We start from the raw sequence: 25,481 nt of genomic DNA, 5'->3' as shown, positions 1-25,481 counted from the left end.
GCTGAGCCACCGGGAGTTCAGGTAGGTTATTGCGGACTGAGCGGAGGTGTTCGGCGAAATGATCGCCCAATCTCCGCTTACCCTGATGTAAATCAGCTGACATCTAGAGCAGCGGATGCAGTAGATGAGGTTGGAGGAGATACAGGTGAACCTTTGTCACACCTGGAACGACTGCTTGGGTTCTTGAATGGAGTCGAGGGGGGAGGTGTAGGGACAGGTGTTGCATTTCTTGCGGTTGCAACGGAAAGTGCCCGGGGAGGGGGTGGTATGGGAGGGAAGGGTAGAATTGACAAGGGAGTTGCGGAGGGAGCGGTCTTTGCGGAAGGCAAACATAGGGGGAGATGGGAAGATGTGGCGAGTGGTGGGGTCACGTTGGAGGTGGCGGAAATGGCAGGGGATTATGTGTTGTATTTGCCGGCTGGTGGGGTGAAAGGTGAAGACTAGGGGGACTCTGCCCTTGTTGCGAGTGCGGGGATGGGGAGAGAGAGCAGTGTTGCGGGTTATGGATGAGACCCTGGTGCGAGCCTCATCTATGGTGGCGGAGGGGAATCCCCGTTCCCTGAAGAACGAGGACATTTCCGATGCCCTGGTGTGGAACGTCTCATCCTGGGAACAGATGCGGCGTCGGCGGAGGAATTGGGAGTAGGGGATGGAGTCTTTACAGCGGGCAGGGTGGGAAGACGTGTAGTCCAGATAGCCATGTGAGTCAGTTGGTTTGTAGTGTATGTCGGTCAGATGTCTGTCCCCTGCGATGGAGATGGTGAGGTCAAGGAATGGTAGGGAAGTGTCGGAAATGGTCCAGGTGTATTGGAGTGCCGGATGGAAGTTGGTGGTGAAGTGGATAAAGTCAGTCAGTTGTGTGTGGGTGCAGGAGGTGGCCCCAAAGCAGTCGTCAATGTAACGGAGGTAGAGGTCGAGGATGGGGCCCAGGTACGTATTGAACAAGGATTGTTCAACATACCCGACAAAGAGGCTGGCGTAGCTGGGGCCCATGAATGTGCCCATAGCTACACCTTGTGTTTGGAGGAAATGTGTGGAGTCAAACGTAAAGTTGTTGAGGGTGAGGACCAACTCCGCTAGGCGGAGGAGAGTGTTAGTGGCTGGGTATAGGTTGCTCCTCTGGTCGAGGAAGAACCAGAGGGCTTTGAGGCCATCCTGGTGGGGGATGGAGGTGTAGAGTGACTTAGTGATTTTGCTAGCCCTTGCTGTCTCCTCCCCTTCCTTAACCCTTGCTCTGTCTCCTCCCATCCCCCCGCCCTCGGGCTCCTCCTCCTCCCTTTTTCCTTCCTTCTCCCCCCCATCAGTCTGAAGAAGGGTTTTGGCCCGAAACGTCGCCTATTTCCTTCACTCCATAGATGCTGCTGCACCTGCTGAGTTTCTCCAGCATTTTTGTGTACCTTCGAGCTTCCAGCATCTGCAGTTCCTTCTTGAAAACTTCTTTGATGATGTGGCAATGATGCACCAGACAGACTCAGGACATTAATAAGATTTGTCTCTTGTGATGTATATGATTACATAGAGGAATGTACAACTTATGATTCTGCTATTGATGTACTAAGCAAACTCTTCGTTAAGACACCCAACGTGATATTCGCTCGACACCTCCTTGCTACTCGGAAACAAAAACCTGGTGAATCACTTGATGAATTTTTACAAGAACTTCAAAGACTTAGTAATGACTGTGCCTTCAAAGCAGTTACGGCTGATCAATATCGACAGGAAGTTATTCGAGACTCATTTATCAATGATTTGGCATCGCCTTTAATACGACAGGAGACTATTAGAAAACAAAACCTTGGATTTACAGTCAGCTTACAATCAAGCTTACTCTTTAGACTTGGCTCCGAAAAATTCAGATGCTTATGGCTAATCTAATGTGTATTCTGCTGCGACTATGCCAATGTTAAGGTTCATTTTCTTAAAACAGACAACTTACAATGTTGGGTAAAACCAATACAAGCTTTAATGATCATTTAGCTAGAGAGTGCTAGGAGATACAAAGTCAAGCATATAGCAGATGCTTAACTCCTCCCAGGCCATCACTCTAATGAATGAAGACATACAGCATCTTTTTATACTGTTTTGGAAACATAGTCACATGTTCATACAGAATGGCAACAATGACGTCTAACATATCAATCACAGCTCTACCCATTCAAAGCATGCTTGTCTCTAATACAATATACTCATGCTATGGTTATATCGATCTTAGTTTAGTTACGAAACCCCAAATAACAGGAAGTTAGTCAAAGGTCTATCATCTGCTGTACCACTCTGTGACAGGAACCACACAGCTGGGTAGCAAGCAGAGTTGAGAAAGTGTGGCAAGAAATGGTGTCCCCCGCATGTTTTGATAGCGATGTCCATGCCTGGAGGGGCGGGTTGGAATGTTGGGGTGATGTTGCCGCAGTCCCGGGGAGATGGAACCTTGACACAAACTAACATTCTATAATGTAGCATTTTGAACGATGCACACAATGGGCAGGAAGATAAACAGACACAGACACAGACAGACGGCGTTGGAGGAGGTCGTGTTTGCTCTGTTTAGCTCAACCATCTCTACCCGACCCCACCCTACCCTACCCTCACCAGAAGGGGAGTGGTTGAAGTGGCCACGCTCCCGCTTCTTATTCCCAGCGCCGCGGGGAAGCTTCTGCCGCTCAGACCCGCAGGGACCATCACACCGTGAGTCTGTCATGTCGGTCCCTGGCCCTGCACAGGTTACCGCTCTTCCCCGTGTTGGGGGCCCTGCTGACGGGGGTGGCTCCCAGCCTCACCCCCTTGACTGCCTCCCCTTAAACACCGACCCACGGCAGCGCTGTCAGAGCCAAGAGGCGTTTCACCGCTGAATGACCAACCGCCCATTTTAAAGAGGTATTGTACAAGATGCTAATAATAGTCTGTATTTACACCATTAAGGTGTATTATCGCTGTGAGGATTTGCTGCTTCTTCTCTGGCACTTTAACTTTGGATCACAAGTTTATAGTTTACGTTTATTATTGTCAATATGATCCACCGTTTGGTTTGGTGGATCATACACTGCGGTGTCCAGTTCAAGGAGAGGCCAAAGGCTGCTGTTTTGGAAACAGTATGGAACCTTCACGCTCTCTTGAAGGTCCTGTGCTAATCCTGGGCATTAGCCTCTGTCTACCTTCTTTTTGCATCAGTGCAGGGCTGGATTTACGTATAAGCTTGGCAAGCTTAAGCTCAGGGCCTCAAGATCTAGGGTGGCCTCGCTGAGCCGGATTCACCACTAGGCTTCATAGGCTGAAGCCTAGGGCATCGAAATCTAGGCGACCTCCGGCCAAGGCAGGATACCTGGCGTTCAACTCTGGGCGCCCCCCCCCCCCTCGCTATCTCTTTATCTCTCTGTCTGTCAACTCTCCGTCTCCACCCACCATCCGTATCTGTGTCCGGGCTGCAGGGTTCCCGCTCTCCTCTCACTTCTCATCCACGGCCAGTGCATCATCGGCCGCCCTGCGCTTGTGCGCTGCCACGGCAACTGGTCGGCGCTGGGCACTTTGTGGGGTATCTGGCCGCCATTGCTGTCCAGTCACCACCTCGCCGCAACCGCTGAAAACCAACGCAGAATCACTCCCTGACCCTGGATCTGGAGTAACTCCCTGGAGTAACTCTCTTGTTTCTGGTTTCCTGGTCCTCCATAAATATTCTAAATGGAATTTAAACTGGAGATGGTAGAGGGCTGAACAATAACAGCCTATTGCATTTTATCTGTTTATTTATTGTGTATATATATGGTCTATGGTATATACACATAATTAACTTTTATCTCCTGTTCTGTATTATGTTTACATATTCTGTTGTGCTGCAGCAAGCAAGAATTTCATTGTCCTATCTGGGACACATGACAATAAAACTCTCTTGACTCTTGACTTGGACTTAACCAAAAAAGGGTTCATGGGGGAAAAAAGAGGTGCCTTAAATTTAGTTGCGTCTGGTTGGGTAACTATAGTAGGGTGAAGACTATTCCATGCTTTAATTGTGCAGGAGAACTCCATGGAGCAGCCAACAGGGAGGAGATGGGAAGATGTGTCCCATTGGTAGCCAAAAAAGGTGGAGAAAATCAGCGGGTAAGGCAGCATTTGTGGAGCGAAGGACTAGACGACGTTTCGGGTTGAGACCCTTCTTCCGATTAATGTTGCGGGGGGGGGGGGACACGAAAAAGAAAGGAAGATGCAGAAACAGTAGGCTGTGGAAGAACTGGGAATGGGAGGGGAAGGAGGGAGAAAGCAAGGACTACCTGAAATTAGAGAAGCCAATGTTCATACCGCTGGGGTGTAAAATACCCAAGCAAAATATGAGGGGCTGCTCCTCCAATATGTGGTGGGCCTCACTCTGGCCGTGGAGGAGGCCCCGGACAGGAAGGTCGGATTCGGAATGGGAGGGGGAGTTGAAGTGTTGAGCCACCGGAAGATCAGGTTGGTTATTGCAAACTGAGTGGAGGTGTTGTGCGAAGCGATTGCCAAGCCTACGCTTGGTCTCACCGAGGTTGATCATAGGCTGAATCGCATTTTTGTTTGGAAGTGGAAAGAAATAATAGACTTGCATTCATTGAAACGTGTAAAAAGAGTTGAGATACTGTATTATGATTTTGCTGCATGTCATTTTGGTATATAATGTCTTGATTGGCGAATATGTTTAGTTTGTGACTTTATTTGAAGCAGAAATAATATGTAAATGCTTCATTGAGCATAATTCCGACTGGTAACTACGCACTTCGTCCGAGCACATTATCGCACGCATCTTGCAAGCCGTCTTAAATGACCACTTAAACTGTCATTTGGCAACTTAAAAAGCTGCCAAGGTTGCCCGGATGACAACAGAGAAAAAAAATTAAGTGAGAGCCCTGCAAGATGTATAATATTTTTGACACTGTCATAGGCCTTTCTTACATATGCTGTCACAACGCACGGCTGTCTCTAATCAACCCTTCAGTAATTTTCCTTGCCCTCTATTTCAGAATAATAGTGTTTTAAGCCAATAACTTGACACTAGCACTGGCAAAAAATAAATAAATAAAAAGCGCCGCTTTCCATCCTCTTCTCTCATTGGCCACGCTTGGCTGCAAATCGGTGTAAATCTGGTGGAACATCTTCCTCTAGTCATGGGGGTGGGGGATTGGGAGGGGCCTCACAAGTGGAACAGTTTAGGGCCTCTCTTCATCTAAATCCGGCCCTGTATCAGTGTGTTAACTGGTGCCGGTATCTTGGCCCTCTGTGACCGATGAATTGATGAATTTGCAGTGTCGTGGCCCTGAAGCTGTAGAGGTTTTCAAACCATATCAATCCTGTGCTATTGTTGGCGTCTTGCTGCAAACTTCGTTATCTCTGATACAGGGGTGGTAGCTGATGACTCGTGGAGTCAAGTGAACGGTTAATAATAGGGAAACTGTGATAAAATCTGAAAGAAAATGTTATGTTAAAGGGAGAATGACAATTTTCCAAAAGTATTAGTATCTATCTCTTATTAATATATATATATATTTTTTTTTATTGGAGGCATCTGCATATAATAGTCCAAACCAATACAAACTTTGTTTAATGGTTACATATTAAATATCCTGGATTCCAGGGACACAATTACCAAAGTAGCTGGGATCCTCCTTTATTGGTTACATATTAACATTGCCTCTATTTATTTATTTATATTTATAGATAGGAAAAATAAAGAAAGAAATTAGAAAAGTAGGATAAACTATCAATAATACAACTTCGGAGATAGGTCCGTAGGTCAGAGAACATAACTATTCATCTAGTCCTGGGTTCAGGTTTCAGTCAGATCTCTGCGCCGGTCCAATCTACCCCTTCAAATAATCTATAAATGGAGACCACATTCACGTTCTGGTTTGTCAATTAAGACAAATCTAATTTTTTCCAAATGTAAGTTCTTCGACATCTCCATAAACCACATCTTGATTGAGGGGGTTGCTTGGTTTTTCCAAAATGTTAATATTAATTTTTTCCCAATTATACTGTAATTAAGGTAGTTTCTTTGGTTTGTTGTAGGTTTTTGTTATTATTCTGATATGCCCAATATTATTAATTTAGGATCGGGATCCAGTTGGATATTAACAACTACAGAGATTATTTTTAAAATATCCATCCAGTAATTTTAAATTTTTATACAATTTACAAAAGTATGGGTTAAATTAACCGCGGAGTATTGACATTTATCACAGATAGGAGAGATATTAGGAAAAATTCTATTTAATTTTGTTTTAGAATAATGCAGTCTATGTAGTACTTTAAATTGTATTAAAGAATGTCTGGCATTTAATGAACATTGATGTATATGTTGTCGGCTTTCCTCCCAAATATCTTTCGTTATGGGTTGGGTTATTTCCTTTTCCCATGCTAGTCTATATAATTCCTTCGACGGAATCTCACTGCCTAAAGGGTATTATAAAAAATTGGGAAAATTACTATCATTTCAACAACTACAACTGAAATATAATTTGAAAAATAACCAATATTTTAAATATCTTCAAATTCGTGATTATCTGAAAAAATACACAAAAGACTATCATAATATGCCTTCCGACTTACTGGATGAAGCAATAAAGACAAAGGCGGAATCAGCGAATCTAATATCGTACTTATATAATATCATTTTAAACATAGAAATACCCACAACAGATGGAATTAGAAGAGACTGGGAACAAGAATTAGCTATAAAAATTTCAAAAGAGAGCTGGGATAATCATTTACTACAGGTGCATAAATGTCCGATCAACGTACGACATACGCTCATCCAATTCAAAACATTACATAGACTATATTATTCAAAAACTAAATTAAATAAAATCTTTCCTAATGTTTCACCAATCTGTGATAAATGTCTGTGTCAAGAAGCTACCATAGCTCATTCTTTTGTTTTTTGTACAAAAATCCAAAAATTCTGGTATGAAATATTTGATATTTTTTCAAAATTAATTAAAATAAAACTGGTACCAAAACCAGAATGGATCATTTTTGGAATATCGGAAGGTATCCCTGAATTAAACGTGTATCAGAAGAATTTATTCAATTACGGGCTAATAATGGGAAAAAAGCTCATACTTAAATTCTGGAAAAATGCGCCCACACCAACAATAAAAATGTAGACATCAAATATGTTTGAAACATTACATCTGGAAGAGATGAGATTCCTCTTAGCAGGTAAAGCAGACCAATTCCAAAAGACGTGGTCTACGTTTCTGGACCTATTACAAGCATGAGGTGCAATAGTAATTTTAAAAATAAATAAATTAATAAATGGTATCAGGACCTGGCAATGGGAGGTAAAACAACAAAAACAGACTTGGTTGGTAGTCCCCTTTATGCGGAGTTTAATGTTATAATAGAGCGATTGTTCCTACTTTCTTTTGCTTTCTTTTCTAGGGTCTACTTTCTTACTTTACTTCCTTCTCTAACTTCTTTTCTAAGGGGCTTTCTTTTCCCAACACTCTCTTGCACTTCATGACTTGCGCACTTTCTTTACTTTCCTTACTTCTATCTTTTTCTTAAAGCTCAAAAAAATGAAGCGGTACAAAAAATGTATTAAGATATATGTGTTGTGTATTATTGTAATTTACCGTACTTCTAATAAAAATAATTTTTAAATTTTTTTTAAAAAAGGGTATTATAAATGTAAGATATTAACTTGACTGTGTTAGGGTGTTTATTCAAACATTCATCTTGAATTTCTGGTTCTCTAGTTCTGTATTCTTGTGTATGTGATTTAACATAATCTTTAAATTGTAAATATCTAAAAAAATTATTTGAATGTAATCCGTAATTCTGTTGTAATTCCTGAAACGAGAGAAAAATACCATTTCTATAAAGATGTCCCATCTTTTTAATTCCATGATTTTTCCATTGTGCAAACCCTTTATCCAACACTGAGGGTTTAAATGAAGGATTATTTGCAATGGGGATAGAAAGTGATAAATTATCTAATTTTAATGTCTTTTTTAATAGTTTCCAAATTCGAACACCACTATATATTATAGGGTTTTCACGATAGATTTTTTAATTCAATTTTGTGGCAGCTAATAGAATTGGACCAATTTCAAAAGGCAGACAGTCTTCCTTTTCCATCTTTAACCAGTCTGGTTGTTGATCCATATCTTCCAACTAAAAATTCATTTTTTGACATTGACTGCCCAAAAGTAAAATAAACAGTTTGGTAAAACTAATCCTCCTTTGGTCTTGAATTTACATAAGTGTTTTTTATTATTCTATGGTTCTTATAATTCCAAATAAAACTTGTCACTATAGAGTCAACCTTTTTATATAGGAAATATATAGGAGATATATAGGAATTGATTGAAAAAGGTATAGCAATTGCGGAAGGAAAATCATTTTTATAGCATTAATTCTACCGAGCATTGAAATAAGAAGTGTTTTCCAATATTGATTATTCTTATGCAATTTATTAAGTAAAGGCATGAAATTTGATTTAAATAAAGAAGTATATTTCTTGCACATAAATTCCTAGGTATATAAATTTTTCATTGACTATTGTTGCAATATGTATAAATTAGGTTCCGTTATTGGCATAATCTCACTTTTATTCCAATTAATTCTACAGGTATATCGGAAAATAAACCAAATTGAGTTATAAGATTTAACAAGTTTGGAATGCTGATTTCTGGGTTTGTAATATATAGTAATACATCGTCTGCACATAGAGAGATTTTATTAACTGTATTTTTTGTATTATACCCATATATTTCTGGATGTGCTCGAACACTTTCTGCTAGTGTTTCAATAGCAAGGGCGAATAATAACGGAGATAACGGGCATCATTGTCTGCAACCTTTAGATAAATCAAATTGTGTTGATAATATTTGATTTGTCATTATTCTAGCTGTTGGGTTAGTATATAAAAGCTTATCCCATGTGCAAAACATTTCACCCAGTTGAAATGTTTCCATCACCGAAAATAAATAGGGCCATTCCACTTGATCGAATGCTTTCTCAGCGTCTAACGAGATGACTGCTAGATCTACATTAATTATTCTATTTGAGTATGTAATATTAAATAATCGTCTCAGATTATAATATGAGTAGCGTTTTGGAGTAAAGCCTGTTTGGTCGGGGTGTATTAATTTATGAATCACTAAACTTAATCTATGGGCTAAGATTTTGGTTAATATTTTCGGTGTTTAAGGGAGCAATGAACCTGGGTCTTCAGGGTCCTTATCCGTTTTGGGTATGTATTATTGTTGATTCATTTAAAGTTTCTGGTAGTTTCTGTTGTGTGAAGGCATGAGTATACAGTGTCTGTAGGCGTGGGGAGATCAGATCATTGAATTGTTTATAAAATTCGCTATTTAAACCATCAAGGCCAGCGGCCTTTCCATTTTTTAAAGATCTAATAAATTCTTCAATATCTTTTACTGATATTTCGGCCCCTAATAATTCCCTCTCTTTCAGATCTAAACCTGTAAGATTACATTTCTGTAAAATTGATTCCATTCCTGCAGACCCCACTATCGTTTTGGTTAAGTAAAGTGTGTGATAGTATTGAGAAAATCTATCATTAATATCCTTGGGTAATGTTAGTATTTCTCCCTTATCTGATTTAATTTTATAAATTGTTTTTTCCCCTTCCTGTTTCCGGAGTTAACGTGCTGGTAATTTTTGTGGTTTATCACCGAACACAAAATGTAGCTGTTTAGTATTTTGATAAAGTTTTATGATTTGATCTGAATATATTTGAATTAACTTATATTTGAGTGCAGCAATTTTATTATGTATTATCGTGGAGGGAGCGATTGCATTTTCCATATCTATTTGCCTTATCTCCCTGTTGTTTGGCGTGATTCTCTTTATTACGAAATGCTTGCGCGGAGATTAACGCACCTCTTATAAATGCTTTAAATATTTCCCAAGAAGGGAGGCAGATATTTCAGGGCAGTCATTAGTCTCGAAAAACATATTTATCTGTGTGATAAGGTATTCATAACATGCTTTATCATTTAAAATTTGAGGATTAAATCTCCATTGTGTCTGCTTCTCAGTCATTCCACTTAGTTTGATCATAAATGTTAAAGGAGCATGGTCAGAAATTATAATATTATGATATTTCGAGTTATAAGTAAATGGGATAAGCTTAGAGTCTACTAAAAAGTAATCTATCCTTGAATAAGTTTTATGTATCGGTGAGTAGAATGAGTATCCCTTTCCGGATGGGTTTTCAATTCTCCAAACATCTTTGATATTAGTAGTATTAATGTACAAATTTAATAATTCGCTTGTCTTGGATTTTGCTTTTCTTTGGCTTGATGATCTATCTAGATAAGAGTAGTGTACTGATTGATACAAATACATCGATAGATGCTCCTGAATACATCATCAGTGATGTAACCTGGGTGTCATTGGGTGTTTCGGGTCTTTCAACATCAGACACCCTCACCCAGGCAACCCAGCCGTGGTTGATCAGACCACGACTTGTGTTCAGGTGGCATTCGCTCCACCCCATGGACCTCCTCTCCTGATCCAGAGCCATCTCGAGGCCTTCTCCGCTGCCTCTGTGGTGTTCTTGATGGCCCTTCTCCTTGCCACTCCGTTGATGCCCAGTGCACTCAAGGCTTTGTAGAGCGATTGAAGGTACACAAAATTGCTGGAGAAACTCAGCGGGTGCAGCAGCATCCATGGAGCGAAGGAAATAGGCGACGTTTTGGGCCGAAACCCTTCTTCAGACTGTAGAGCGATTGCCCTGCAAAACCTCTGCAGCCAACCTCGATAGGCATACACCTTGCCTTCCAGCGCTGCTTGCGGCAGTCTATGACCAGTTCTTCATATTTGGCCATCTTCCTCTCGTGGGCCTCCTCCAGACGGTCCTCCCATGGCACTGTCAGTTCCATCAAGACGATGTTTTTGGTCGCCTCTGAGACCAGGAGGATATCTGGCCTCAGGGTGGTCGTAGCAATGTGCTGTGGAAAATTCAGCTGTTTCACCAGGTCTATGGAAAGCTGCCAGTCCTGCGCAGTCGCCAGGATTCCTGATGGATTCCTGGCTGCTGTGGTTCTTGGCAGCTGCACTCCGGCCTTCACGAAGGTGATCATCTGGGTGGTGGGGCGTTCACGTCTGCAGCTGCTGATCCCCATGCTGATGGCATCTGCAATGGGTTTAAGAACCTAGTCGTGACGCCATGTGTACCGGCCCTGCCCAAGAGCCTTTGGGCAACAGCTCAGGATGTGCTCCAACGTCCCCTTGCCTGAGCATAGCGGGCAATCTGGAGATTTCGCTTTGCCCCAGATGAAGAGGTTCGATGGGCTGGGCAGGAACTTGATGCGTTGTGGTTCAGCCTGCCAGAGCTCAGTCCATGTGACTTTTCGGTCCATGGCCTGCTCCCACCTTGTCCAGGCACCCTGCTGCCTAAATCCAACTGCTCTGGTACACCTGTCCTCCTCCACCACTGCCCTCACTTCCTCCTGGACCAGCCTGCGCCTCTCCTTCCCCTTGGCCTTGTCAAACTGGGGAGATGGGAAGATTCCCAGGCCTGTTCTTCCCCGAGTCACTGCTCCCACCAGGACTCTGCGGCATATCCGGGACTCTGCTTGCAGCACGGCTTCGCCGGCTCTCCACTTCCTCCCAGGTTTCACCTCCACCCCTGCTTGAGCCACCTTGGGGTCGCTGGAGTCCCTGTACAGAATCACCTCTCTGGCCCGAATCACCTTGAACTCCTCCAGGGACTTCAGGGGCAGCTGGAGCTTGGTGTTATTTCCGTAAAGGGCGATGCTGCTAAGGCTCCTGGGCAGTCCCAGCCACCTTCTGAGAAAGCTGCTGACTTTCCTCTCCAATCTCTCTACGATGGATATTGGGACTTCGTAGACAAGCAGTGGCCAGAGTATCCTTGGCAGGATACCATGCTGGTAAATCCATGCCTTGAACTTGCCGGGAAACCCCGACCGGTCCACTGCTCTCAACCAGCTCTCCAGCTCCTGACAGGTTGCCTGGACAGATGCTGTATCCTTCAGGCTGCTGTTAAACACCTTGCCAAGACTCTTCACTGGCTTTTCGGAGACAGTTGGGATTGGTGACCCTTCGATGCTGAAGCGGAACCTGTCCATGACTTTGCCCTTCTTCAGCACCAGTGACCTTGATTTTCTTGGCTTAAACCTCATCCTTGTCCATCCAATCAGTTTCTCCAACCCCTGCAGGATCCACCTGCCTCCTGGCACTGACTCAGTGGTGACAGTCAGGTCGTCCACGAAGGCTCTGATTGGTGGTTGGCGCATTCCTGACTTGCTCCGAGGGCCTCGGCACTCTGGCTCAGCAGACTTGACGATCATGTTCATCGCCAAGGCAACAAGGATCACAGAGATGGTACAGCCTGTGATGATCCCAACCTCCAGTCTGTGCCACTCTGATGTTACTGACCCTGATGAGACTCTCATGCTGAACTGGTTGTAATAGTCCAGGATGAGATCTGCCACTTGGCTCGGCACATGATGCCTGGCCATGACTGTCTGGATCAGCTTGTGCGGGATGGAGCTGTAGAAAAAAGAAAACTAGAGAAAAAGACAAAAAACATTTTAAAAAAAAGAAAAACGAGAAAAACGAGAAAAATAAATAAAAAAGAAAAAGGAGGAAAAGGAGGACAAAAAGAAAAAAAGAAAAAAAGAAAAATAGAAAAAAAGACAAAAAAGATTTTTTTTTAAACGAGAAAAAGAAATAAAAAACTGGAAGAGGAGGAAAAGGAGGGGAAAAAAGAAAAAACAGAAAAAGAGGAAAAGGAGGACAAAAAGAACAAAAGAGAAAACTAGAAAAAAAGACAAAAAAGATTAAAAAAAAGAAAAACGAGAAAAAGAAATAAAAAAGAGAAAAAATAGAAAAAGGAGGAAAAGGAGGAAAAAAAAATAGAAAAGAAGACAAAACAGGTTTTTTTTAACAACGAGAAAAATAAATAAAAATAGAAAAAGGAGGAAAAAAAAGAAAAAAGAGAAAAACTAGAACAAATAGAAAAAGGAGGAACAGGAGGACAAAAAGAAAAAAGTGAAAACTAGAAAAAAAGACAAAAAACATATTAAAAAAGAAAAACGAGAAAAATAAATAAAAAAGAAAAAGGAGGAAAAGGAGGACAAAAAGAAACAAGAAAACTAGAAAAAAAGACAAAAAATATATTTTTTAAAACGAGAAAAAGAAATAAAAAACTGGAAAAGGAGGAAAAGGAGGACAAAAAGAAAAAAGAGAAAACTAGAAAAAAAGACAAAAAAGATTTAAAAAAAGAAAAACGAGAAAAAGAAATAAAAAAGAGAAAAAATGGTAAAAGGAGGAAAAGAGGGCAAAAAGAAAAATAGAAAAAAAGACAAAAAATATTTTTTAAAAAACGAGAAAAAGAAATGAAAATTAGAAAAAGGAGAAAAAAGGGTAATAAAGAAAAAAGAGAAAAACTAGAAAAAATAGAAAAAGGAGGAACAGGAGGACAAAAAGAAAAAAGAGAAAACTAGAAAAAAAGACAAAAAAAGATATTAAAAAGCTGTGATCGAGAACAGTCATACACAGAAACAGAGAAATATAGAAAATAGGTGCAGGAGTAGGTCTTTCGACCCATCCAATATGATCATGGCTGATCATCCAACTCAGTATCCTGTACCTGCCTTCTCTCCAAACCCCCTGATCCATTTAGCCACAAGGGCCACATCTAACTCCCTCTTAAATATAGGCAATGAACTGGCCTCAACTACATTCTGTGGCAGTCGATATACAGTCAATTTACATAAAAGCCCATAACTTTCTTAAAAATTAAGAGAACTGGTTGAAATGTTCAGTTATTATAGATTGAAGCATTCTGAAACAAATGATACATCTTACTTGGATGGCCTGAAATTAAAGTATATAATTAGTTAATTACCTAATTAAGTACCTAAATACAAAATTAACCGTTGTGACGGAAACAGGAATAAACACCCAGACAGCCTTGAACATTCAAAAATGTGGTATTCTCAAGATCAGAACCTAAATATTATTTTAACGTTAAAACAAATAGTAAATACCTAACATAAAAAAATCATATTCATCTGTGTCATCAAATCAATGAATCATCATTCATCTAAATTCAATTACTAGATCTAAACCTCCGCCACCATAGATGAGGCTCGCACCAGGGTCTCATCCATACCCCGCAACACCGCTCTCTCTCCCCATCCCCGCACTCGCAACAAGGGCAGAGTCCCCCTAGTCCTCACCTTTCACCCCACCAGCCGGCAAATACAACACATAATCCTCCGCCACTTCCGCCACCTCCAACGTGACCCCACCACTCACCACATCTTCCCACCCCCCCCCCCCCATGTCTGCCTTCCGCAAAGACCGCTCCCTCCGCAACTCCCTTGTCAATTCTTTCCTTCCCTCCCGTACCACCCCCTCCCCGGGCACTTTCCATTGCAACCGCAAGAAATGCAACACTGTCCCTTCACCTGCCCCCTCGACTCCATTCAAGGACCCAAGCAGTCGTTCCAGGTGCGACAAAGGTTCACCTGCATCTCCTCCAACCTCATCTACTGCATCCGCTGCTCTAGATGTCAGCTGATTTACATCGGGGAGACTATGCGGAGGTTGGGCGATCGTTTCGCCGAACACCTCCGCTCAGTCCGCAATAACCTACCTGAACTCCCGGTGGCTCAGCACTTCAACTCCCCCTCCCATTCCCAATCTGACCTCTCTGTCCTGGGTCTCCTCCATTGCCAGAGTGATCAACACCGGAAATTGAAGGAACAGCACCTCATATTCCGCCTGGGGAGTCTGCATCCTGGGGGCATGAACATTGAATTCTCCCAGTTTTTGCTAGCCCTTGCTGTCTCCTCCCCTTCCTTAACCCTCGAGCTGTCTCCTCCCATCCCCCCCGCCCTCGGGCTCCTCCTCTTCCCCTTTTCCTTCCTTCTTCCCCCCCCCACCCCCTATCAGTCTGAAGAAGGGTTTCGGCCCGAAACGTTGCCTATTTCCTTCGCTCCATAGATGCTGCTGCACCCGCTGAGGTTCTCCAGCATCTGGTGTACCATCTCTCTAAAAATATTTGTTTATAGCCCAAGTAGCCAAATAACAAACTGATCCCATTCACACAAGAATTCACAATATAGCATGATTTTTAAATCTCACTTTGTCATGAATTTCTTTGCCAAATGGAAAGAATTGTATGTTTAATTCCCATAAAGTTTACTCTGTTGGATATAACACTGCAGCAGACAAGGGCCATTTTGCACAGACATTTGTTCCAATATCCACAAACATCCACTCTCAAGTTAATCAAAATCATTATTGTTTGCACAATCATGTCATAACAACATCTAAATTATCTATGTTTAATGTTATTGTCTACCCATGATCAATATTTTCATACTAAACATCTCACTAAAGGTTTTCAAATATTTACTATGAAAATATTGATCATGGATAGACAATAACACAAAATATAGACGATTTAGATGTTCGTATGACATGATTGTGCAAAAAAAAATAATTGATTATCTTGAGAGTAGCTGTTTCTGGATTGTGATCGATCGGCATGTGGTCGCTGCCATGATTTAAGCCCCGATCTGCAGGCAAGGCACGGCTGATATCTTATCCGATTCTCACAGAGAGTGGTGAGTCTGTGGAATTCTCTGCCTCAGAGAATGTGGAGGCAGGTTCGCTGGATGTTTTCAATAGAGAGCTAGATAGGGCTCTTAAAATTAGCGGAGTCAGGGGATATGGGGAGAAGGCAGGAACGGGGTACTGATTGGGGATGATCAGCCATGATCACATTGAATGGCGGTGCTGGCTCGAAGGGCCGAAAGGCCTACTCCTGCACCCATTGTCTATTGGCTATCGTCTATTGTATCGGGGCCTAAATGAAAATCAGATATTTCTCATAATCTGATTAAAATGAATCCACATCAAAAAGCAAGTTAAGATGTCAAATATACGACAGGCAGTGGCGAGTGGAGTGCCGCAAGGCTCGGTGTTGGGGCCGCTACTGTTTACCATATATATTAATGACTTGGAAGAGGGAATTAGGAGCAACACTAGCAAGTTTGCGGATGACACAAAGCTGGGTGGCAGTGTGAACTGTGAAGAGGTTGTTAGGAGGTTGCAGGGTGACCTGGACAGGTTGAGTGAGTGGGCAGATGCGTGGCAGATGCAGTATAATATAGATAAATGTAAGGTTATCCACTTTGGCGGCAAAAACAAGGGGGCAAATTATTATCTCAATGGGGTTAGGTTAGGCAAGGGGAGGTGCAGCGAGACCTGGGCGTCCTTGTACACTGGTCACTGAAAGTTGGCTTACAGGTACAGCAGGCAGTGAATAAAGCTAATGGAATGTCGGCCTTCATAGATACATAGACAATAGGTGCAGGAGTAGGCCATTCGGCCCTTCGAGCCTGCACCCCCATTCAATATGATCATGGCTGATCATTCAACTCAGTATCCCGTACCTGCCTTCTCTCCATACCCCTTGATCCCTTTAGCCACAAGGGCCACATCTAACTTCCTCTTAAATATAGCCAATGAACTGGCCGCAAATACCTTCTTTGGCAGAGAGTTCCAGAGATTCACCACTCTCTGTGTGAAAAATGTTTTTCTCATCTCGGTCTTAAAGGATTTCCCCCTTATCCTTAAGCTGTGACCCCTTGTCCTGGACTTCCCCAACACAGGGAACAATCTTCCTGCATCTAGCCTCTCCAACCCCTTAAGAATTTTATAAGTTTCTATAAGATCCCCCCCCCCACCACAATCTCCTAAATTCTGGTGAGTATAAGCCGTGTTTCTCCAGTCTTTCTTCATATGAAAGTCCTGACATCCCAGGAATCAGTCTGGTGAACCTTCTCTGCACTCCCTCTATGGCAATAATGTCCTTCCTCAGATTTGGAGACCAAAACTGTACACAATACTCCAGGTGTGGTCTCACCAAGACCCTGTACAACAGCAGTAGAACATCCCTGCTCCTATACTCAAATCCTTTTGTTATGAATGCTAACAGACCAATCGCTTTCTTCACTGCCTGCTGCACCTGCATGCCTACTTTCAATGACTTGTGTACCATGACACCCAGGTCTCGTTGCATCTCCCCTTTTCCTAATCGGCCACCATTTAGATAAAAGTCTGCTTTCCTGTTTTTGCCAGCAAAGTGGATAACCTCTCATTTATCCACATTATACTGCATCTGCGAAACATTTGCCCACTCACCCAGCCTATCCACCTTGCAGTCTCCTAGCATCCTCCTCACAGTTAACACTGCCCCCCAGCTTAGTGTCATCCGCAAACTTGGAGATCTTGCCTTCAATTCCCTCATCCAGATCATTAATATATATTGTAAATAGCTGGGGTCCCACCACTGAGACTTGCGGTACCCCACTAGTCACTGCCTGCCATTCTGAAAAGGACCCGTTTACTCCTACTCTTTGCTTCCTGTTTTCCAGCCAGTTCTCTATCCACATCAATACTGAACCCCCAATACCATGTGCTTTAAGTTTGTATACTAATCTCTTATGTGGGACCTTGTTGTAAGCCTTCTGAAAGTCCAGATACAACACATCCACTGGTTCTCCCCTATCCACTCAAATAGTTACATCCTCGAAAAATTCTATAAGTTTCGTCAGACATGATTTACCTTTCATAAATCCATGCTGACTTTGTCCAATGATCTCACCACTTTCCAAATGTGCTGCTATCCCATCTTTAATACTGACACTAGCAGTTTCCCCACCTCCGATGTTAGTCTAACTGGTCTGCAATTCCCCGTTTTCTCGCTCCCTCCCTTCTAAAAAAGTGGGGTTACGTTAGCTACCCTCCAATCCTCAGGAACTACTCCAGAATCTAAAGAGTTTTGAAAAAATATCACTAATGCCGCCACTATTTCTGGAGCTACTTCCTTAAGTACTCTGGGATGCATCCTATCTGGCCCTGGGGATTTATCGGCCTTTAATCCATTCAATTTGCCCAACACCACTTCCCGACTAACCTGGATTTCACTCAGTTCCTCCATCTCATTTGACCCGCGGTCCCCTGCTATTTCCGGCTGATTAGTTTATGTCTTCCTTAGTGAAGACGGAACGAAAGTAGTTATTCAATTGGTCCGCCATATCCTTGTTCCCCATGATCAATTCACCTGTTTCTGACTGCAAGGGACCTACATTTGTTTTAACTAATCTCTTTCTCTTCACATATCTGTAAAAACTTTTGCAGTCAGTTTTTATGTTCCCTGACAGTTTTCTTTCATCATCTATTTTTCCTTTCCTAATTAAGCCTTTTGTCCTCCTCTGCTGGCCTGGATTTCTCGCAGTCCTCTGGTATGCTGCTTTTTCTGGCTAATTTCTACGCTTCATCATTTGCTTTGATACTATCCCTGATTTCCCTTGTTATCCACGGATGCACTACCTTCCCTGATTTATTCTTTTGCCAAACTGGGATGAACAATTTTTGTAGTTCATCCATGCAGTCTTTAAATGCCTTCCATTGGATATCCACCGTCAACTCTTTTAGAATTAATTGCCAGTCAATCTTGGCCAATTCACATCTCGTACCCTCAAAGTTACCTTTCTTTAAGTTCAGAACCATTGTTTCTGCATTAACAATGTCACTCTCCATCCTAATGAAGAACTCAACCATATTATGGTCACACTTGCCCAAGGGGACACGCACAACAATACTGCTAACTAACCCTTCCTCATTACTCAATACCCAGTCTAGAATAGCCTGCTCTCTCGTTGGCTCTTCTACATGTTGATTCAGAAAACTATCCCGCATACATTCCAAGTAATTCTCTTCCTCAGCACCCCTGCAAATTTATTTCACCCAATCTATATGTAGATTGAAGTCACCCATTATAACTGTTTTACCTTTGTTGCACGCATTTCTAATTTCCTGTTTGATGCCATCCCCAACTTCACTACTACTGTTATGTTTCTGGAAGACTCAAGGAAGACTCTCACTAACTTCTACAGGTGCACAGTAGAGAGCATGCTGACCAGTTGCATCGTGGCTTGGTTCGGCAATTTGAGCGCCCTGGAGAAGAAAAGACTACAAAAAGTAGTAAACACTGCCCAGTCCATCATCGGCTCTGACCTTCCTTCCATCGAGGGGATTTATCGCAGTCGCTGCCTCAAAAAAGCTGGCAGTATCATCAAAGACCCACACCATCCTGGCCACACACTCATCTCCTTGCTACCTTCAGGTAGAAGGTACAGGAGCCTGAAGACTGCAACAACCAGGTTCAGGAATAGCTACTTCCCCACAGCCATCAGGCTATTAAACCTGGCTCGGATAAAACTGATTATTAATAACCACTTTCTGTTATTTGCACTTTACCAGTTTAGTTATTCATGTGTGTGTATATTTATATCATGGTATATGGACACATTTATCTGTTTTGTAGTAAATGCCTACTATTTTCTGTGTGCTTAAGCAAAGCAAGAATTTCATTGTCCTATACAGGGACACACGACAATAAACTCACTTGAACTCACTTGAACTTGAACTTGAACTATGTGGCCTGTACACGACTCCCATTAGCGGTTTCTGCCCCTTAGTGTTTCGCTGCACTAACCAGACCGATTCCACATCCTCCAAGCTAATGTCCTTCCTTTCCATTGCGTTAATCTCCTCTCTAACCAGCAACGCTACCGCACCTCCTTTTCCTTTCTGTTTATCCCTCCTGAATATTGAATAGCCCTGGATGTTCAGTTCCCAGCCTTGGTCACCCTGGAGCCATGTCTCCGTGATCCCAACTATATCATAATCATTAATAGCTATCTGCACGTTCAACTCATCCACCTTATTATGAATGCTCCTTGCATTGAGACACAAAGCCTTCAGACTTGTTTTTACAACGCTCTTACCCCTTTTACAATTATGTTGAAAAGTGACCCTTTTTGATTATTGCCCTGGATTTGTCTGCCTGCCACTTTTACTTTTCACCTTGCTACCTATTGCTTCCACTCCCATTTTACACCCCTCTGTCTCTCTGCTCACCCGTTTAAGAACCCCGCCAACTCTTATTCTCTGTTTATTATTGTTTTCTTCTTTCCCCCCTCCCTACATATTGGGTCTGGGTGCTTTCCTTCTCTGCCTCCTGCCTCACACACTGTCCACTAGTTTTCTCTATTTGAGTCCCTCCCCCCAACCGTTCTAGTTTAAATCTCCCTAGTAGCCTTTGCAAATCTCCCCGCCAGGATATTGGTCCCCCTCGGGTTCAAGTGCAACCGATCCTTTTTGTACAGGTCGCACCTTCCACAAAAGAGGTCCCAAATGATCCATAAATTTGAATCCATGCCCTCTGCACCAGTCCTTCAGCATCGCATTTATCCTCCACCTCGCTCCTAACAAGAAGATTTCAGTATAGGAGTAAAGAGGTTCTTCTGCAGTTGTATAGGGCTCTGGTGTGACCACATCTGGAGTATTGTGTACAGTTTTGGTCTCCTAATTTGAGGCGGGCCATCCTTGTGATTGAAACAGTGCAGCGTAGGTTCACGAGATTGATCCCTGGGATGGCGGGACTGTCATATGAGGAAAGATTGAAAAGACTAGGCTTGTATTCACCGGAGTTTAGAAGGATGAGGGGGTTCTTATAGAAACATATAACATTATAAAAGGACTAGACAAGCTAGATGCAGGAAAAATGTTCCCAATGTTGGTCGAGTCCAGAACCAGGGGCCACAGTCTTTGAAAAAAGCGGAGGTAATTAAGACTGAGGTGAGAAACATTTTTTACTCCCAGAGAGTTGTGAATTTATGGAATTCCCTGCCACAGAGGGCAGTGGAGGCCAAGTCACTGGATGGATTTAAGAGAGAGTTAGATAGAGCTCTAGGGGCTAGTGGAGTCAAGGGATAAGGGGGAGAAGGCAGGCATGGGTTATTGATAGGGGACGATCAGCCATGATCACAATGAATGGCGGTGCTGGCTCGAAGGGCCGAATGGCCTCCTCCTGCACCTATTTTCTATGTTTCTATGCTTTGTTTTGTCCTGCACTTGCGATCCGTGATGTTGAAGGTGTTAGAAGTCACGTTTAACTTCAGTCCAGCCCAGCAACCTTTCGCCCAGCAACCTTTTTAAAAAAAAAACGAGAGCGGGATCGCAGATCGATTTTTCTTCATCAGCTTGAAGTCCAAGCAAATTCCTCTCCGACAACCAATACAAACCTGCATTTTCATCCCGCCCCGAACAGCCTCCGGAATCTCACTTCCAGGCAGTGGGCAGCTCTGCAGCGCCACTGATGGTAGGGTTTAGTAACAACACTACACTATAGAGCTAAGTGGTCGAGGGCCAGAACACTTGGGAGAGGTTGAGCAGCCAAGGACTTTGCTCCCTGGAGCGCAGCAGTCTGAAAAATGGTCTGTGGCAGGTGTCTAATATCATGAAATGGAATGATACGTTGGGTGGTCAGTCTTTTACCCTTAGTAGGGGGGTCGAGAATGTGAGGGCATAGGTTTTAGATGAGAAGGGAAAGATTTAAAACGAACATGAAGGACAACTTTGGTTGTGGGTTCATGGAACGAGCTGCCAGATGAGGTAGTTGAGGCAGGTACCGTAACGACATTTAAAAGATATTTGAACAAATTCGTGGAGAGAAAAGTTTTAGAACTATCTGGGCCAAATGCGGACAAGTGGAAATTGCGCAGATGGGTCGTCTTGGTCGATATGTAACACCCCTTGCTGTATGACTCTATCAAGTCTGTCATTCTAAGTGGTGCTGCTGTCTGCTAGTTCTGGTGTTCAAAAAGGAACTGCAGATGCTGGAAGATCGAAGGTACACAAAATTGCTGGGGAAACTCAGCGGGTGCAGCAACATCTATGGAGCGAAGGAAATAGGCGACGTTTCGGGCCGAAACCCTTCTTCAGACTGACAGTCGCCTATCCAGCAATTTTGTGCTAGTTCTGGTGACCTGGTTCTGTCCACTGAGGGTTAATGGACACATGAAATGGAATAAGTTGCAGTGAATTGTACCGGGGAAATGGGATTGATGAGATTGTACGTTACATTCACCAAATATTTCAGAAATATGAAGACGAGCTCTTGAATTGCCACGGTAATGAAAGGAGCAGATTATATACAATTAAATTGAATTAATGTAGATACGTACAGAGTCCAGCATGGATATGTTGGGCTGAAGGGCATATTTCTGCACCCCAGAACTCGACATTGATTAGCTAAGTGTTACCTTCCATGTCATGAGGAAACACAGCAGAGTGACATAATATATTGATTCTCATCTTTCATCTGACAGGAACAGTCACACAACCTTCAGTCACAGGTCACATCCCAGTTTGCTGAACTGCACCGGATTCTCACTGAGAAAGAGCAGCGCTTCCTCGGAGATATCCGGGAAGAAGAGGCGAAGATTGTAAAAACAATGGAGAAAAATCTGCAAGAAATTCAAGAGAATTTAAATTCCATTCAGGAGGAACTCTCAATGTTGCAGGAACAGATAGACCACAAGGACAGCGTGGTGTTTCTGAAGGTGAAGGGTTACACCACAGTTTGGTGAAGTGAAAGTGCGCGGTCACAAAGTGGTGAGTTAAATTTCGGAAATATATGCATAATTTACCTGTAATTCAGAACGGAGTCAAAGTTCCATTTGTTCCATCTACTCATACATTCAACAATAATGCCCCAAATTCCAGGAATCCTCAAATATTTATCCCACTTAAATTTATCTGCAATATTATCTTCAGGCCGTACGTGGAGTTCCACGTTCTCTTTACTGCAGCACTTGTGGAATTTATTAAAGGCCATCATACATTTCAGCTTTGATTTTTGTTCTCCACACAAGTAGTGAAAATATTTCCAACCCGCACCCATTTAAATCTGCCGCTGATCCTAAAATATTCCATCCCATTATCTCTGACACCTTCTGCAGATTAAATCCTACGACCTGCCAGCTCTTACTCGTAAATTGCATACTCGCAGTTATTATCATCCACATTCATAGAAACATAGAAACAAAGAAAATAGGCGCAGGAGGCCATTCGGCCCTTCGTGCCAGCACCACCATTCATTGTGATCATGGCTGATCGTCCCCTATCAATAACCCGTGCCTGCCTTCTCCCATATCCCTTGATTACACTAGCCCCTAGAGCTCTATCCAACTCTCTCTTAAATTAATCCAGTGACTCGGCCTCCACTGCCCGTTGTGGCAAGGAATTCCATAAATTAACAACTCTCTGGGTGTAAAAGTTTTTTTCTCACCTCAGTCTTAAATTACCTCCCCTTTATTCTAAGACGGTGACCCCTGGTTCTGGACTTGCCCCTCATTGAGAACATTTTTCCTTCATCTATATTGTTCATTGGCTATATTTAAGAGGGAGTTAGATGTGGCCCTTGTGGCTAAAGGGATCATGGGGAGAAGGCAGGTACAGGATACTGAGTTGGATGATCAGCCATGATCATATTGAATGGCGTGCAGGCTCGAATGGCCGAATGGCCTACTCCTGCACCTATTTTCTTTGTTTCTATTTAGCTTAACCAGTCCTTTTATAATTTTATATGTTTCTATAAGATCCATCGTCGTCCTTCTAAACTCCAGTGAATACAAGCCTAGTCTTTTCAATCTTTCCTCATATGACGGTCCCGCCATCCCAGGGATCAATCTCGTGAACCTACGCTGCACTGCCTCAATCACAAGGATGTCCTTGCTCAAATTAGGAGACCAAAACTGTACACAATACTCCAGATGTGGTCTCACCAGAGCCCTATACAACTGCAGAAGAACCTCTTTACTCATATACTGAAATCCTCATGTAATGAAGGCCAACATACCATTAGCTTTCTTCGCTGCCTGCTGTACCTGTAAGCCAACTTTCAGTGATCTGTGTACAAGACGCCCATGTCTCGCTGCACCTCCCCCTTACCTAACCTAACCCCATTGAGATAATAATCTGCCCCCTTGTTTTTGCCACCAAAGTGGATGACCTCACATTTATCTGTATTATACTGCATCTGCCACGCATCTGCCCACTCACTCAACCTGTCCAGGTCACCATGCAACCTCCTACCATCCTCTTCACAGTTCACACTGCCACCCAGCTTTGTGTCATCCGCAAATGTACTAGTGTTGCTCCTAATTCCCTCATCCAAATCATTCATATCTATGATAAACAGTTGCGGCCCCAGCACCGAGCCTTGCGGCACTCCACTCGCCACTGCCTGTCATTCTGAAAAGAACACGTTCACTGCTACTCTTTGCTTCCGGTCTGCCAACCAAGTTTCTATCCATGTCAACACCCTACCCCCAATACCATGTGCTCTAATTTTCGTCACCAGTCTCCCGTGCGGGACCTTATCAAAGGCTTTCTGAAAGTCTAGATACACTACATCCACTGGCTCCCCTTCATCCATTTTACTTGTCACATCCTCAAAAAATTCCAGAAAATTAATCAAGCATGATTTCCCTTTCATAAATCCATGTTGACTTGGACTAATCGTTTTACTGCTATCCAAATGCCCCATTATTACCTCCTTAATAATTGACTCCAGCATCTTTCCCACCACCGGTCAGGCTAATTGGTCTGTAATTCCCGGTTTTCTCTCTAGCTCCTTTCTTGAAAAGTGGGATAACATTAGCTATCCTCCAATCCACAGGAACTGATCCTGAATGGATTAACATTGGAAAATGATCACCAATGCATCCACTATTTCTAGAACCAGCTCCCAGAGGACCCTGTGATTCAGACCAACAGGCCCAGGGGATTTATCATCCTTCACTCCCATTAGCCTACCCAATACTAATTCTCGTCTTATGAACATTTATTTCAGTTCCTCTACCCCTTAGATCCTCTGTCCTCCAGTACATCTGAAAGATTGTTTGTGTCTTCCTTAGAGGTCAGATCCGAAGTACCTGTTCAACTCTGCTGCCATTTCTTTGTTACCCATAATAATTTCACCCGTGTCTGCCTTCAAGGGACCACATTTGACTTTGCTACTCTTTTCCCCTTAACATATCTAAAGAAGGTATCACTGTCCTTTATATTCCTGGCCAGCGTCCCTTCGTACTTCATCTTTTCAGCCAGTATTGCCCGTTTTGTGTTCTTCGTCGTATGAAAGTTTCCCAAGCCTCTAGCTTCCGGCTACTCTTTGCTGTGTTATACGTCTTTTCTTTTCATTTTCCCAAACTTCTCTTGTCAGCTACGGTTGCCTCCTACTCCCTTAGAATCGTTCTTCCTTTCTCCTCCTATGCTCTCCCCCGTGTGCGATGTCTCTACGACAATAAGTTGGGAAATGGGAATAATCAGAGGGTTTTTTGTAGCAATTTAGTGATCATGACGATCCATCTCAGTCTATTGAGCTTTGTGTTTTATTTATTTCAGGAGGAAGCTGGTCGCAAGAGCAGGTAGGGCATGCTTTTGGCTGAAACAATGCTCAGCTCAAAAAAACAGCTAATTCTCAGTTACTAACCAGCTGTTAAATATTTGCAGGGTTATTGATGAAACCAAAACAATGTTGGCGGTAGATAGCGCGTTTCCCATTGAAAAGTTTTGATCGCAACTTTTTCTAA

The 25,481-nt window shown here is 42.8% G+C and overlaps 1 long non-coding RNA gene across 1 annotated transcript; it reads left to right on the top strand.

The window, feature by feature from the left end:
• Positions 1–22,155: 22,155 nt before the first annotated feature.
• Positions 22,156–25,462, top strand: LOC116967543. Its single transcript, XR_004410252.1, has 3 exons — positions 22,156–22,448; positions 25,294–25,316; positions 25,402–25,462. It is a non-coding gene; the product is annotated as an uncharacterized LOC116967543 (long non-coding RNA).
• The last annotated feature ends 19 nt before the right edge of the window (positions 25,463–25,481 follow it).

This window comes from Amblyraja radiata, chromosome 40 (genome assembly GCF_010909765.2).
Source record: "Amblyraja radiata isolate CabotCenter1 chromosome 40, sAmbRad1.1.pri, whole genome shotgun sequence".
NCBI classification, from domain to species: Eukaryota; Metazoa; Chordata; class Chondrichthyes; order Rajiformes; family Rajidae; genus Amblyraja; species Amblyraja radiata.
The sequence above is the reverse complement of the archived record's forward strand: the minus strand, read 5'-3'. Positions and strand labels throughout refer to the sequence as shown.